We start from the raw sequence: 14,336 nt of genomic DNA, 5'->3' as shown, positions 1-14,336 counted from the left end.
TGGGTTTTGTCTTTGAAACTGTTGATTTCCACATTTTTTCTCAGTAACATACAAGATATGATTACCTACTCCTATATAATAAAAGGATAATATGCAAATTGACCCTAACAGCAGAACAACCAGAATGACTGCTTGACCAGTCACTGAGGCACATGACCACCTCTCAGTCCCTCCCCCTGGGCAGCAGGCTCTGATCAGCTGATGGCAAACAGGGAACCGGAGGTGGGTGGTGACAGGGGACGGGGTCAGCTGCGGGCAGCTGGAGAAGATGGCCCTGATCACAGGTCAGGCCTGGGGACTGTACCCATGCATGAATTTTGTGCACTGGGTCTCTAGTTTATTCATAATACATGACTGGGAAATATCAATAACCTCAGAGGTGACAGAATCCAGGTAAGGAAGAGCTCAAAGGATGGAATAATGGTGCAGATGATGAAGAGAAATCTAACATGAATCCATTGAAATTTCTAGCACTGAGATGTAAAATGCCAATACCTCCACAGTGTGGAGGAGAGTTGGCTGCCTGATGATCTACAAAGTGAACACAAGCCAACATTGCCATGAGAAACCAGAACAGATGCAGTAAGCTCAGGTGCATTCGAGGCATTCACCCTTCTACTCACCCGAGGCCATGGTCTCCAAGACCATACTGGGAGCAGAGGCATCTGATTCAGGATGCCATTCCCTGTGAGTGAGGCTGAAAAAAGAGAGGATGTCCAGAAGAAAGTGACAAGGGTGGTCAAAAGCTCCAAAATCCCTGACTGAGTCGGAATTGCTGAAGGAACAGGACATTTTGTTTGGATAAGAGACACCTTTAAAGCCACTTGATAACTGAATGACCGGTGTGCCGAAGAAGGAATATACTTGCTGCTCTGTGTTATTTCGAGGGCTAAAAGTAGGGCTCACTGGTAAGCAGTTACTAGTTGCTAACTCTAGGAGTGTCAGGGATGTGTCTTGTTCACCATTAGAGCTTCAGCAGGTAACATAGCAACCAGTAGATAGTAGGGACTCAGTAAATCAACACCAAACTAATAAATGATAACAATTGGAACTAGAGCTTCAAATAACATTATTCCCAGTGGTAATAGTGGCTCACTGGGTGATGGTGATTCTCACCCAGGTGAGAGGAAGAGCAGACCCTTTTCTGAAGGGTGTATCAGAATGGGGGAGGGAGGGGGTGATGAGCCTTTGGTAGAGTCTACGATGCCAATCCCTCTCCTCCATTTGGGTCCTCCCTTCCATTTGGCCCCATGTAACAGAAGTCCTGTCAGGGGCATCACTAATGTGGTCCCCAGGGTATGCAGGTAAAGGCGGGATCAGCGACTTGAAGTAAACTTTGAGCGAGGGCCAGGATTGATGCTAGCTCCCGGTCCTGCCTTCCTTAGCTTGTGGCTAAGCCTCAGGATCCTAAGGTGGCTGCTCCAGCTTCAACCCTTGTATCTGAATTTCAGGCAGGAAAACGAAGGGAAAGTGAAGGGCAAGAAGACAAAGCCGTGGACGTTATCCCCTTTGAAAGAGCTTTCCAAGAGGTTCCAGGATGTGACTTCCACATACATCTCATTGTAAAGGTAGGAGTTTGAATATTTTGTTAAATAGTCAACCTAATACGTTGTTGCCCCGAGTGGATCGGGGTTCTGTTCATAAGGATACAGTAGTGGCAGAGCAAACAGTACCCCTGCTTTCATGGACTTCACATTCTAGTAAACTGTAACTAAACTAAACAAAAGAACACAAAGAGCAAACGGACCAGCAGAGGAAAGGTGAATCAGAAAGGACAGGGAAGCTAAGCAAACACCGGGTGGAGGTACAGAGTGTTTGAGCAGAGGATGGTGAGTTTTATCAGAACTGCTCCTCTCCCTCCCCCTTTCCCAGCCTGTCTTTAAAAAAAAAAATGGCCTGAGATATGGACTCCGATGTTAAATACATACCTTAGTAAGTCACACACCTTGCTCTCCAGTCTTGCTCTCCAGGGTTAGCTACCACGGGCAGGTTCTGTTGGATTAGCCGCCAGGTGAGGACAATGGCGGAAAAGAGGGCACAGGAGGAGGGGGTGAGTCTGGGAAGCAGTAGATGCGGACAGTGAGGCAGAGTCCAAGGCCTGTTACAGGGGGCTTGCAGGAGAGTGAGTGAACTGGGAAAAATAAGGAGGTGGCGGTCAGAAAATAGGAATGTTGACATCAAGGTTTCAGTTAGGAATATCATGGGTGATGACAATTTCAGAGAATGACGAGGAGAGACAATAAGGAAAATCGGGTAGAGACTGTGATCATTACAAACAGGGAGGTGAGGAGATCAGAGGGAGGTCCATGAGGGTATTCAAGTCACAAAGAATACAGACAGGAGTGGTGGAGAGGAAGGGATGGACGCAGGCGTCACATCGTGAACGAATGCAGTAGGGTCACCGGGAGGCATCAGGACGTTGAAGGAGAGGGCTTTGGGCAGTGGTGGAGGGGAGAAACGTTCTGGAATTGGCAATGAGAAGAAGGAGGCTCGGCGGCATGTGGGGGTCACCAGTGGACAGGACTCCAGCTTTCGAACCCAGCCAGGCTTCCATCAGAATAACAAGGTGAAGGAAAGGCTCAGTGAAGGTGGAGGCCGTCAGTGAGTTTGTAGATAATCTCTCTCGAGTTCTAAAGGGCAGAGGAGAGGCTCAGAAGCTTGGAACAAGGAATGTACAGAGAGGTGTCGAGAAGTGTGGGGAAGGAAGGGAGGGAGGGAGGGAGGGGAGAAGGAAGGAAGGGAGGGAGGGAGGAAGGAAGGAGAGAGGGGTGGAATCTGCCCTGGTGGCCTCTCAGAGGAGGGCCTGGGACCGGTCCTAATTAGCGCCATCTTCTAGATTCATCTCACAGGCAATTTATAGTGATAAAGAGGACGATGAGCAGGGGAGGAGCGGTCTTTCCAGAAGCTCATTGGATTTTGGGAAGAGCAGAATGGAGGGAGGCAGTCTTAACAGAAATAATCGGAGCTCAGAAGCGTCCCTTCAGTCCCACAGGAAAGTCATTACTATTCGGATAGATTCTGAGGGTGTAAACAAGTGCCGATGGGCGTGAGCACGCCTGGGCCGCCAGCACGCCCGCTCACCTTGCCCTCCCGCCTAGCTTACATCCCCTGTGCAGAGGGGAAGTGGACTATGAGAGATGTTACAAAGGTATCTCACATTTGTAAAGTGCTTTATAATTCTTTAAAATTCTTAAAATATTGTATCTCAGGTGAGTCTCCTAACAACCCAGGTGCTCCACAGGGCAAGCATTTTTGTCTCCATTAGATGGAGGAGGACCCTGAGAGTCAGGGAGCCTGGCTGACCTACATGGTATGCAGCTGGTAATAGGAAAACTGGGACCAGAAGTTCAAGTTCCTGAGTCCTTGTTTAGTGTTCTCTCTGTCCTCCCACATGGCAGGCTCGATGCAGCTCACGCTCAGGCCTCAGTTGCTTTTCCTGTACCTGGGCCGTCCAAGAAAGCCTTATAGATAACGCGGGCATGACCCTTTCCTTGGACACGTCAGAGGCAAGCTATTTTACCGTTTTCTCTCCCTTCACAAAATCCAGCTTTCTGTTTCCAAAGCAGCTATATCTGCACTGAGTAATGTTGTGAAGTCAATCTACTGATTTCCAGAACTCCCTGCTTTCCATCCATCTCTGTGTGTTTGTGTTGGCTCAGAACACACACTGTGGAAATTCCAAGACTTTATATAAAAAAAAGTAGAAACGCTCGCTTGTGATTTGCCACATTATAGCTAAAATAAGACTGAAGGAGAATATCCTGTTTTGGAAGACTTTGTGCCAGAATAAATAAGGCAACTTACTGAGTGATGGAAGTGTTCAAAAAGGAAATTATAACTCATATTGCTTTGTCCTTATGGAAATGAAAAATATTGCATTAAAAAGTTATAGGCAGGCAGGCAGGTGCTCTAATCACTGAGCAACCAGCCAGGGCGGGGCAGGCTTTTAAGGAATGGGAGTCCCTCTGATGGAGTCCAACCTCATGTCATGTACACGCGACAGGCAGTGGCTGGGCTGAGGAATGAGCCACCTTTCCGCTCCTCACCGCTGACACAGGAATACCTTCCCGGGGTTGCACACATTCAAATAAAATAATTGTTAAGTAGTTCCACCGAATGTCAGCAGGAGGAGGGAGCACAGGACCATTTTGAGGAAAAGGACATGACAATAATTCTCCAAGGCTGAGACCTGCAAGGCGAGGGAACAGGTGGTAATAAATTGGTGGAGTGTGGCACTTGCTTTATTGTGGGACAGGGGAGTCACCTCTGAGACATTTCAAACAGCAGCCCTGGCCCAGTGGCTCAGCTGGTTAGAGCGTCATCTCAATTCCCCATGGTTGTGGGTTCAGTTCCTGGTCAGGGCACATACAAAAATCAGCCAGTGAAGGCATCAATAAGTGGAATGACACATTGATGTTTCTCTCTCTGCCCCCCCTCTTTCTTTCTCTCTCAAATCAATCAATAAAAATAATAGTACAGTGTTACAAAAAGTACTACCTCATAGCCACACACATCCTTCCTCTCTGGCACACGTTGTCTGCTGTCTTCCTCGTTCCCACGCCATCCCCGGGAGACAGGCCCTGCCACCAGTACGCACTGGGGAGGGACGCGGTGTTCCGGTGCCATGTGGTTGGAGGCGGTGGGGGCAGCAAGTCCTAGTTCTACAGCTCTTTCTTTTTTTAATGTCCTCGGGCAAGATACTTCCCTCCCTGGGTCCTGATTTCCCTGTCGGTAAAATGGGGACAAAAAGAATACCCTTCTACTGAGGTTTGTCTCAGGGTTACATGAGATCAAGCAAGTGGAGTTCACAACTCATTTCGTGGTAACCAGAGAATACTCAGTCATGTTAGCGTGTCCAGAGAGAAAGGGGGTCATGTCACCTCGGATTTGTGATCTTTCTCTGTTGGCTCTGTTGAAAACTGATGGTCTACCACCCCAAACGCCCGTTGTTTCAGGCCACGTCTTGAGAAGTAGATTTCCGACAGGTTGAGCCACGAAGAGAGAAAGAACGGGGAATGGGGTGACTATGTGTTTGCCCCGTTTTCTGCTTTCTGTGTTCCTGGTGCGTGTGCGTGTGCGTGTGTGTGTGTGTGTGTGTGTGCGTGCGTGCGTGCGTGTGCATGTGCACAGTGCGTGTGCGTGCGTGTGTGTGTGTGTGTGTGTGTGTGTGTGCGTGCGTGCGTGTGCATGTGCACGGTGATTATTACTGGAAAACAGAATCTTCTGGACTCGGAAATGGAAGGCCCTGGGCTACCATGGAGGGATTCTGATCACTGTTCTAGAACAGGGGCTCCCCAAGTGTGCTCCTCGACCAGCAGCACCAAACTCCCTCCTTCCTCCACCCCCCACCCCCATCCCCACCCGCAGACCTACTGGATCAGCAACACTGGGGCTGGAGCCCAGCAGTCCTTGCAATTCTGACGCTGCTGCTATCAGCTGAAAACTACTGTTCCCCTTGCCCGCAGTGCCCTTCCCTCCTCCGCTGCCCAGTGAGGGTCCAGGACCGCGTTCTCGCCCCGAGCCTGCTTCTTAGCACTCACCCACCATATGTGTGGAGAGATTAGATCATGGAAAAAAGTTCCAAGATGAAAGGAAACAATTTTTTATGTTTTGATCCAAAAAAAATTAAAGAAAGGATAATCAGAAGCATAACTTGAAATCCCCACTGTGGTTTGCTCTTTCCTCTGCGTTTAGGAGCTTAGTAACTTACGAGTGGACAGGGTTTTGGCCCTGCTTAGTCCAAATGAAGCCCAGAGGAGCCGTCATGTTCCTGAATGCATAGCTGTTTGCAGAGAGCGTGGTCACAGCCCAGGCCTCGGCCTGAAATGAGCTCACTGCCTTCCCAGTGGACTCTGCACTAAGTCACTTTTTTATTATTGATTTCTTTAGAGAGAGAGAGAGGAGGGGAGAGAGAGGGGGAGAGAAACACTGACTTGTTACTCCCCTCATGTATGCATGCATTGGCTCATTCTTGTATGCGCCCTGATGAGGGATCAGACCCACAACCTTGGTGTAGTGGGATGACGCTCCAACCAACTGAGCTACCCGGACATGGCAAGTGAGGGGACCCGAGAGAATTTTCCTTCTAAAATTCGAATCTGGCACATTACTTAACCCAGTTCCTAACAGCAGCCTGTTACTGTGTATGGGAGCTGACTGCCCCACAGTCATGGAGGAAGCTGGCCTCACAGTCACCGCGGTCAGTGGGGGGTGGATGGTCAAACACAGGCTGGAGGTGGGTCAGAATCTCTTAGGCAGAGCTCAGTGTTTCCAGCCGCGCGCCAAACACAAGCACCTCCCAGAGAGGCCGCCGATCCCCTCCCCCGTGCAGCAGCCTCGCTCCTGGCTCCTGACGGAGTGAGCCTCCCGGTGAACCACAGGGCGCGCTCCCCTTGTAAAAGAATTCTCTGATTGAGCCTCCAAGTTCAAGGCCCCTGTGAAAGAGAAGTGTCCGTGTTAGAATGTCTGGAATGGCCATATCTGGCTTTTCTGGGGACCGAAAACCTCGGGCTGATAAGAGAGGAATGGTAGTGTGGCCACAGGGGCAGCCGGGTGACAGTGTCAGGGAACATGGGGCTCCGTGCGGAGTGACGTTTAAGCAAGCAGAACAATGCATGCATAGCGACCGAGCGCATTACAAAGTACCGTTCGTCTAACCCTGGGCTTTTACCTTTAAGTACACTTATCAGAGGGAAGTGTTCTCATTGGTGGTTGGAAGCAAGGGATTAAGTGTGTACATGGCAACATGCGTGAATCTTCAGTACATGGTCCCGGGGAAAAGAAAATTGAAACTAAATCGTAACACAGACACTATTCCAAAGTAATAGGCAGGTGTTGGCCATGGCATTGCCTTTCCTTGTCATCTTCAGGGGCAATTGAGACAAGCAGTTTTCCTTCATTATTTATGTCAATTAAATGCACACAAAACTCTATGCATTTTGAAAGAGCGTGGGCAAACAAAAAGATACACATTGCACACATCGAATGGCTACCTGGGGAGGGTGGGGAGGTTGAGGGGGAGTGAGAAATAGGAATGAAATGGAAAGAAATTAAAAACAGAAGAGGAGCCTTGCTTCGACCAGTGGTGACAACGTGATAACCGAGGGCGTCCCTGACGCAATCCTGTGCATCTGATGTCAGAGGAGAGAAAGAGGAAAGAAAAGCACAGAAATGGTCTTTGTTTAGATCGCTGTCACCTCCCTCGGCAAACCCTTCATCTCTTTCCTTCAGCTCTTCACTGAAGGAGAGTCCTTCCAAGAACCCTTTTATTCATCAACTACAGCAATCCTCCCATCAGAGAACCGAGAGGGAAAACGCGTCTCTCTAGCATTGTGAATCCCATTCTCTTACTCACTCCAGCACTATTTTTATTACTAGATGGAAAGAGATGCTTCAAATAAAAGGCTCTCCCCTGTATGGGGGAATTTAGGCTGAAACAAATGGGGGAACCATCTGGGAGCGCCGAGGTCATGTATTTTCAAGACCCTCAGAGATCTGGGCCTGCAGATCGGACATTTCAACGAGATTTCACAAAATTAAAGAGAGACTCACAGGTGACCGACCACCCTCTCCTCTCTTCGGAAGTTGTCGCAAAGTAGAAGTGTTCAGGTCAAGGTGGTCTCCCCCCAATTCTTAAACCAAGCACACCTGGATCACTCAGGGACTGTGTCTATTTTCATGTAGCAACACCTCTGTGATTGTGAGTGGAGAGAGAGGGGAGAAATGAGGTAGAGCAGAAAGGCTTGAATAAGGAGGATTTGGGGGTAACAAATAAAAGACTGACCAAGGTCAAATACAGCTCGCTGGGTGCATCTGCCACAGTGTCGCTCAGCAAAGTCTCTCCCACGGCGCCCTCAGGGGCCTAGCCCTCTGGGTCCCCCCAGGAGTGAGGCAGGAACAGTGAGCAGCTCCCTTTTGTGCATGAACAAAGGGCAGGTGCTTGTAGGTGGGCTGCGGAGGAGGCTCTGACGCTTCTGCTGCTGCGGATTATGTTTAACTTGTCGCCTTGTCATCTCTCCTTTGTGTTTCTCATGTTCCCCCGGGAACGTCTTCACCCCGACTTACCGACTCCTTTGTTCTATGAGATGTTAAGGGTCATCAAGCTTTCAGAGCCGTTGTCAAGACTCTGTCATTCTGTCAGGAGCATCATCGCCGCACCTGCCCCTGCCAGCCCCTCGGTGAGCCTCACCTGGTACCGAGCGCACCCTTCTTGTGCTCCGCTCCCAGGTCCTGTCAGTCTCCCAGGTCCTGGAAGGCCGTGAGGGCACAGCATTCGGCCTGCCCTCGAGCTTTCCTTTGAAACTACCTTCCAAAAAGTTTACAATAAGAGAATTAACAGATAAGAATGTTAACATCTCCTTCTTCCTCTCCTTTTTTCTCCCTCTCCCTCTCCCTCCCTCCTTCTAGGCACAGCATTCGGCCTGCCCTCGAGCTTTCCTTCAAAACTACCTTCCAAAAAGTTTACAATAAGAGCATTAACAGATAAGAATGTTAACATCTCCTTCCTCTCCTTTTCTCTCCCTCTCCCCCCTCCCCCCCCCTCTCTCTATCTCTATCTCTATCTCTATCTCTATCTCTATCTCTATCTCTATGTCTGTCTCTCCTTGGTTTAGGAGCACTTCTGACATTATTTGACCAGCATGTTCTCCTCTATAAGACCCAGATGTTGCCTTGTCAGTCGCTCAGAAAATAATTTTAGGCCTGCGTTACTTCTGTGTTAAGCAGTTGAGTTTAATTTTAGTCATTTGTGGGAGTTTAGCTTCCATTATGATGTCCAAATAAGAATGAAACTCAGCCTGCATTGTTCGCCTGGGTTTCACGTGCTGGGAGCTCATCTCAGAGGCTCAGTGACATGGGGGCCGGTCTGGGGGCTGCCACTCGCTCTACCCAGTCACGAGCCAGGACTGGGAATGAAGGCACAGGAGGGGTGTTTCTGTCCTTTCGGCCTAAGGAAATGCTGCTGCAATTGATTGGCCCCAAGGGGAGAATTAGGCGGATGAGTGGCGTTCCCAAGTAACAGAGCAGGTGTTGGTCCTGGAGCTGCCTTTCTGCTCCTCTGCAGGGGCAGTTAGACCCTCAGTCTCCTCCTCCAGTGCCCAGGCAGGAACGCCCAGCTCCTTAACAAACGCTGGGATTCTGGCACACTCAGAATCGCCCTTTCCCCTCCAAAACATATCTCAGAAGAGAAGAGAACTATTCCAGCGTACTCTCGAGAAAAGCTACGCCACACAGCCAACAGAGTCGGTCATTTTTGGATCATTTTCTTTATATCATTTTAACAATTTCTTACAAGAAAATTCAAAATCTATGTAAGAGCTGAAATAATACAAGTGCATGGGTCCCTAGCTCTTCCCCCACCAGCCAGACGTCAGCACACTAGTGACCGGGAAGAACATGGACCCAAACGCTGATCTGAGAACGGGTTAGGCCCGGGGAGGGCAGTGTTTCAGGTCACGGCGCTGGTGGGCCCAGGGGAGAGTGGACATGAGGCAGCACGGAGTCGTCTTTATTCTCAGAACAAGAGAACCAAGAGCTGCTGAAGCTCGTGTACATCGTCACTTTGCTGGCTGAGTGTGGACATGTTATTCAATTAGGCAGTTAATCTAGAAATCAATAAAAGCAAGATCTCTGGAAAGTGTACAAGTGTTTGGAAACTAAGCAACACACTTCTATGTGATCTAATCGGTCAAAGAAGGAATTAATGAGGAAATAAGAAAGAATTTTGAATAGGGTGAAATTTACAACATAGTATTTATAGTAGCTATAGTACTAAACACCCAAAAAAAGAGGAAACGTCTCAAAAACCTCATCTTCTACACAAGAAACTAGAAAAATATCAACAAATTGAACCCATGTAAGCAGGAGAAAGATTCAGAGTGGAAATCAATGATATAGTAGGAAAACATAAATCTTGAAGAAAAGCTGGTTCTTTAAGATGAGCAATAAAATGGACAAATCTCCAAGACCAGCAATTTTTTTTTTAGAAGCCAGAGAAAGAGAAGAAATAAATGACCAGTATCGGGAGTGAAGGGGGTAGCAGTACGATGAGCTCTGCAGGTATTAAAAGACTTTAAAGGGAATGTTATATAACCAACTTTATGCCAATAAATCCAGCAACTTAGGTGGACAAATTTCTTGCAAGACACAAACCATCCAACATCAAGAAGAAGCAGGCAAAGTGGGTGTCCTGATAGTAGCCTGGTGGCTTCACTGGTTCTCTCTGCCAAGCATTTAAAGAAATGATGCCAAGTCTACAGAAATTCCTCCAGAAAACTGGAGAGAATAGTTTCTGTTTCATTCTATGGGTTTGGTGTTTCCCTGATACTAAAACTAGAGAAATACTTTACAGGAAAACTACAGTCCAGTATGTCTCATGATCACAGATGGAAATGTTCTCATCAGAATGTCTAATTAACAAATCAAATCAACAGTCTATTAAGAGGACAACATGTTGTGACAATTGTGGTTTTATCCTGGAAAGACAAGTTGAAGGCCATTGCGGGTCACCCTGTAATTTAGATGAACAGTCTATTAAGAGGACAACATGTTGTGACAAGTGTGGTTTTATCCTGGAAAGGCAAGTTGAAGGCCATTGCGGGGGTCACCCTGTAAATTAGATGATTGTCTAACCACTATGCTGTGCACCTGAAACTAATACAAAATAATATCGAATGTCAACTGTAATTGAAAAATAAAATAAAAAAAACACTTTAAAAAGTTGAATTATAGGTTAATCACCATAATGCATCCTATTAAGAAACAAAAATGGAAAAAACATATGACAATCTCAAGCAGACTCAGGAAAACTAGTTGATAGCATCCAGCAGCCATTCCTGATGAAAAACACTTAGCAAATTAAGAAATGTGGGGAACTTCCTTTACTTGGTAAAGGTCACATTCAGAAAGCCTAGAGCATGCATGGAGGGAAGTAAATAGTAAGGGTAATAAATTGTATGTGTAGATAAACCATGGGAGAAACATGAGTTTTAAATGGCCAGAATAGAATTTAAGCTAGTCACACAGCGACAGGAATGGATAATTTTTAAGGAAGAGAAGGTAAATGGGAGACATGAAATGAGTTAGCAGAGACGCTTTAGTATAAGAGTAACTGCTGTCAGAGCGTAGTGGTGCATTCACCAAGACCAGGCGTGAGGAGTCACAGTATTGATAAAGGAAAGGATAAAGAGGGTTCCCGACAAAGGGAGAGAACTCAAATTCAAACCTAAAGAAAACCAGAATAGAAACTGTTATATCAAAATAAAACCTTCAGAAGAGTTGAGGGGGGGACGTTCTATAACGCTGAGAGAGAATGGGCTGTCACTCATGCAAAACATCTCCCTTGGTCGCTGGAAATTCCAGCACACCTCTCTCGGAAAACCGGGAAGCAGGGAATTCCTCGGGACTTGAGATTAACTGCCTGTGGTGAACAGTGGGGATGGGATGTCAGGCCAAGCTGCCTCATCTCCGTGGGGTCTAGTCCCCAGCCTCGTTCACGGGCTCACCCTGTGCAGGTCACTGGCCTGTGGACGGCAGCGCCCCCCTCAGCCTCGGGGCCCACAGGACCGCACTGACCAGCTGTGTGACTCTCCGTTTGCCTCTGATTCTCAGCTTCCAATTTTTAGAGTAGATGTTTTGTAAAAACTCATTTTAGCAAACTCACCGGGTCAGTGAGCGCAAAGCAGAAAATGACTGTGGCGAAATGGGATTTAGCATAGATGTTACTGCGATCGGTGCGCTTCTTGGTATCATGGCAATGTACTCTTTGGCTGCACTGTTTTAAAAATTAGGCCGTGTCAGTGTAATGATACTATTTTGTGTGCACAGGAATACAATATGTTCCCATGCTTTTCACCACCTGAAGGTTAGGTATCTGTGTCCCCACGATAAAGACCATGGCACTGAGGTTCAGAGGTCATGAACGTGGCAGAGTCATCTGGTTAGAAACTCAGAGGGGCTCTGTCAAACTCGTGTCTTCCCAACCCGAGTGTTAAAATAAACATAACAGACACTCGAACCAACCAGTGAGCAGACACTCTGACAGAGTTACAGCGAGGAGCGGAAATGGCCCCTTAGCCCTCAAGGAGGCATGAGGGCTGAGGAAGTCATTGGAGAGGCCTCAGCTTTCCTGGCCCTCAGTGCCCTCGGGTCCTAAGGGCAGGGGGCAGCCGCTCCCCGAGTCCTCGCCCTGCCCCTGGGCGCCAAGGGGCACAGCGCCCAGTGCTCTCACCTGTCCACAAGGTGCTCACTTTCAGAGCGGGGCCTTTTCCTCTCCTGCCTGTGGAGTTCACTCCGAGCAAAATGAAACCTGATGCCGAACCAGAGGGATGGCCCTGCTTAGCAGCAGGAGCCAGTGGAACTCTCCCTTCCCCCCACACACCAGGCTTCGGTCCTCTCTGGTTTCTAGACAGGGAAGAGCAGCCATGTGCATGGAGACGAGTCTGGGGGAGGGCCTCTGCCAGGGGTCTCTCTCAGCGCTGGCGAAAGGCCGGACTTGGTTAGCAGGTGAGGAGCCGCTGCAGGCCGCCCCTCCCCGACCTGTATTTCAGAACCGCTGGCTGGAAAGGCCTGGCTGCCTTCCCCTTGCAGCCAGCTTTCTCCTGCTTCCGTTTTCCATCCCTGACACCTCAGTGGGAAACCAGAAGCTGTGGTTCTGGGGCACCTTCCGCAAGCTTCATCTCTGGCCGCGGAGGGGAAGCTGGTCACCCCGCAGGCAGCTGCGGGGAGGAGGAGGAGCAGCTCCGCGTGGGAGAAGCTGAGGGCCTCTTTTAAAAAAGAGTCTTTACAAAAATATCTTACGGCCATTCTGTCTCAGTGTCTGTCCACTTCCACCAAAACACAAACAAGCAAAGAAAACCTCAAGGAGGAAAGCAAGCTCCTCTCTTCAGGAGGGGCCACGCGATCACGCCTGTGTGTACGCCGCCTGCTGCGTGTGTAGTCAGGAGGGAGAACGGCCCAAGGGTGTGCTGTCATCCGTTAGTGCTGGACCCTGACGTGCCTGCCGACCGCAGAGGCTGCATTCATAGCTGTCTCTTTGGCTCATGAATCCTCAACAGAAGCACAGTTTTTTAGTCAGTATTTAGTGGAATTAAACCTGGGCATCTCAACATCCTGTTACTAATCGCACTCTCCTTTCACCCCACGGTCGAGGGAGCCAGGCCTGACTCCCAGAGACTGTGCCAAGGCCCGTGAAGTGTGCCGGCCCAAACCACGTCTGAAATAACAGCCAGGCTACAGACTTCAGACCCACCACTCTCAGGTCAGCGAGGCCCTGGGGTCGCACCATGAATGGCAGAGAGATTTCCTGGACCAGAACGACTTCCTCCGCGTGCAAGGTAAACGCACTGGGCGCCGTGTAATTTATTTGTCCTAACAAAGGGGTGATGGATTGCACCCCAGTGAAGAAGGGGATTCAGGAAGAGGAAGATAAATGGGCATTCGTCTCCCAACGGAGACATTCAAACACTTGTGTTTGGCTCACGGGACAGGCCTGTCCCGTCCTCTACCTGCCACAGTCTCGGGCTCCAGGAGGGGACAATGCCCAACAGTGTCTGCGTGCACAAGGCATGGAGCACCCTGCAGGCAGCCCAGCCCCCTCGCTGCAGCCAGAACACACAGCCCCTTTGAGTCGCCGCCGGCCAAGGGCGCTGCCGGAAGTCCTCTCCCACTGCCATGGGCCCTGACCGAGTGCCGGGAAGTCAGCTGTTCTGCCTCTCACACACCTGGATTAGGAGGGGCTGCGAGGACAGACGGAAAGGCACAGAGAATGGGAATGAGGGGCTGGTCGGGAAAGATTTCGTGGAAAGAGAACCCTCAAGCTGAAACTTGCAAGATGAGTAGCTCTTCTCCTGGAATTTTGGAAGCAGGAACAGGCGGAGCAAAGCTCGGAGGGGAGGGACAGCTGGGCATACAAGGCTCAGGTCCCCTTCAGGCCTGGAAACACATCCCAAATTCTTGGCAACTTGACCCAGCACCAAACAAACAAACAAAAAGAGTCAATGGGAGCAAAGCATGATAGCCAACCCTATATGCAAACGATGACACCTCTTTTCCCGTACATGTGCCACTTACTAAACACACACACATCACTAGAAATATTAGCAGTGAACTCACGGGGTGGCTGCTGTCTTCGAAGTCCTTGGCTGCTTTCCCACAGCGTGTTCATCAACACGTATCCCCTTTGAAAGCTGCTGGTCCAAAAGGCAGGTGGGCCTCGGGCCGTGAGACTGTGGGTTTTGTTAACTGTGGGGAAACCTGTCCAGAGCGCACGCAGCAGTGGATCTGAGCTGTCCCTCCCTCCAGAGAGTTCTTTTTTCTCTTTAATTCAAGCACTTCGGGCC

This window comes from Myotis davidii, unplaced genomic scaffold (assembly GCF_000327345.1).
Source record: "Myotis davidii unplaced genomic scaffold, ASM32734v1 scaffold217, whole genome shotgun sequence".
Lineage (NCBI taxonomy): Eukaryota > Metazoa > Chordata > Mammalia > Chiroptera > Vespertilionidae > Myotis > Myotis davidii.
Note: the sequence above shows the minus strand (reverse complement) of the source record.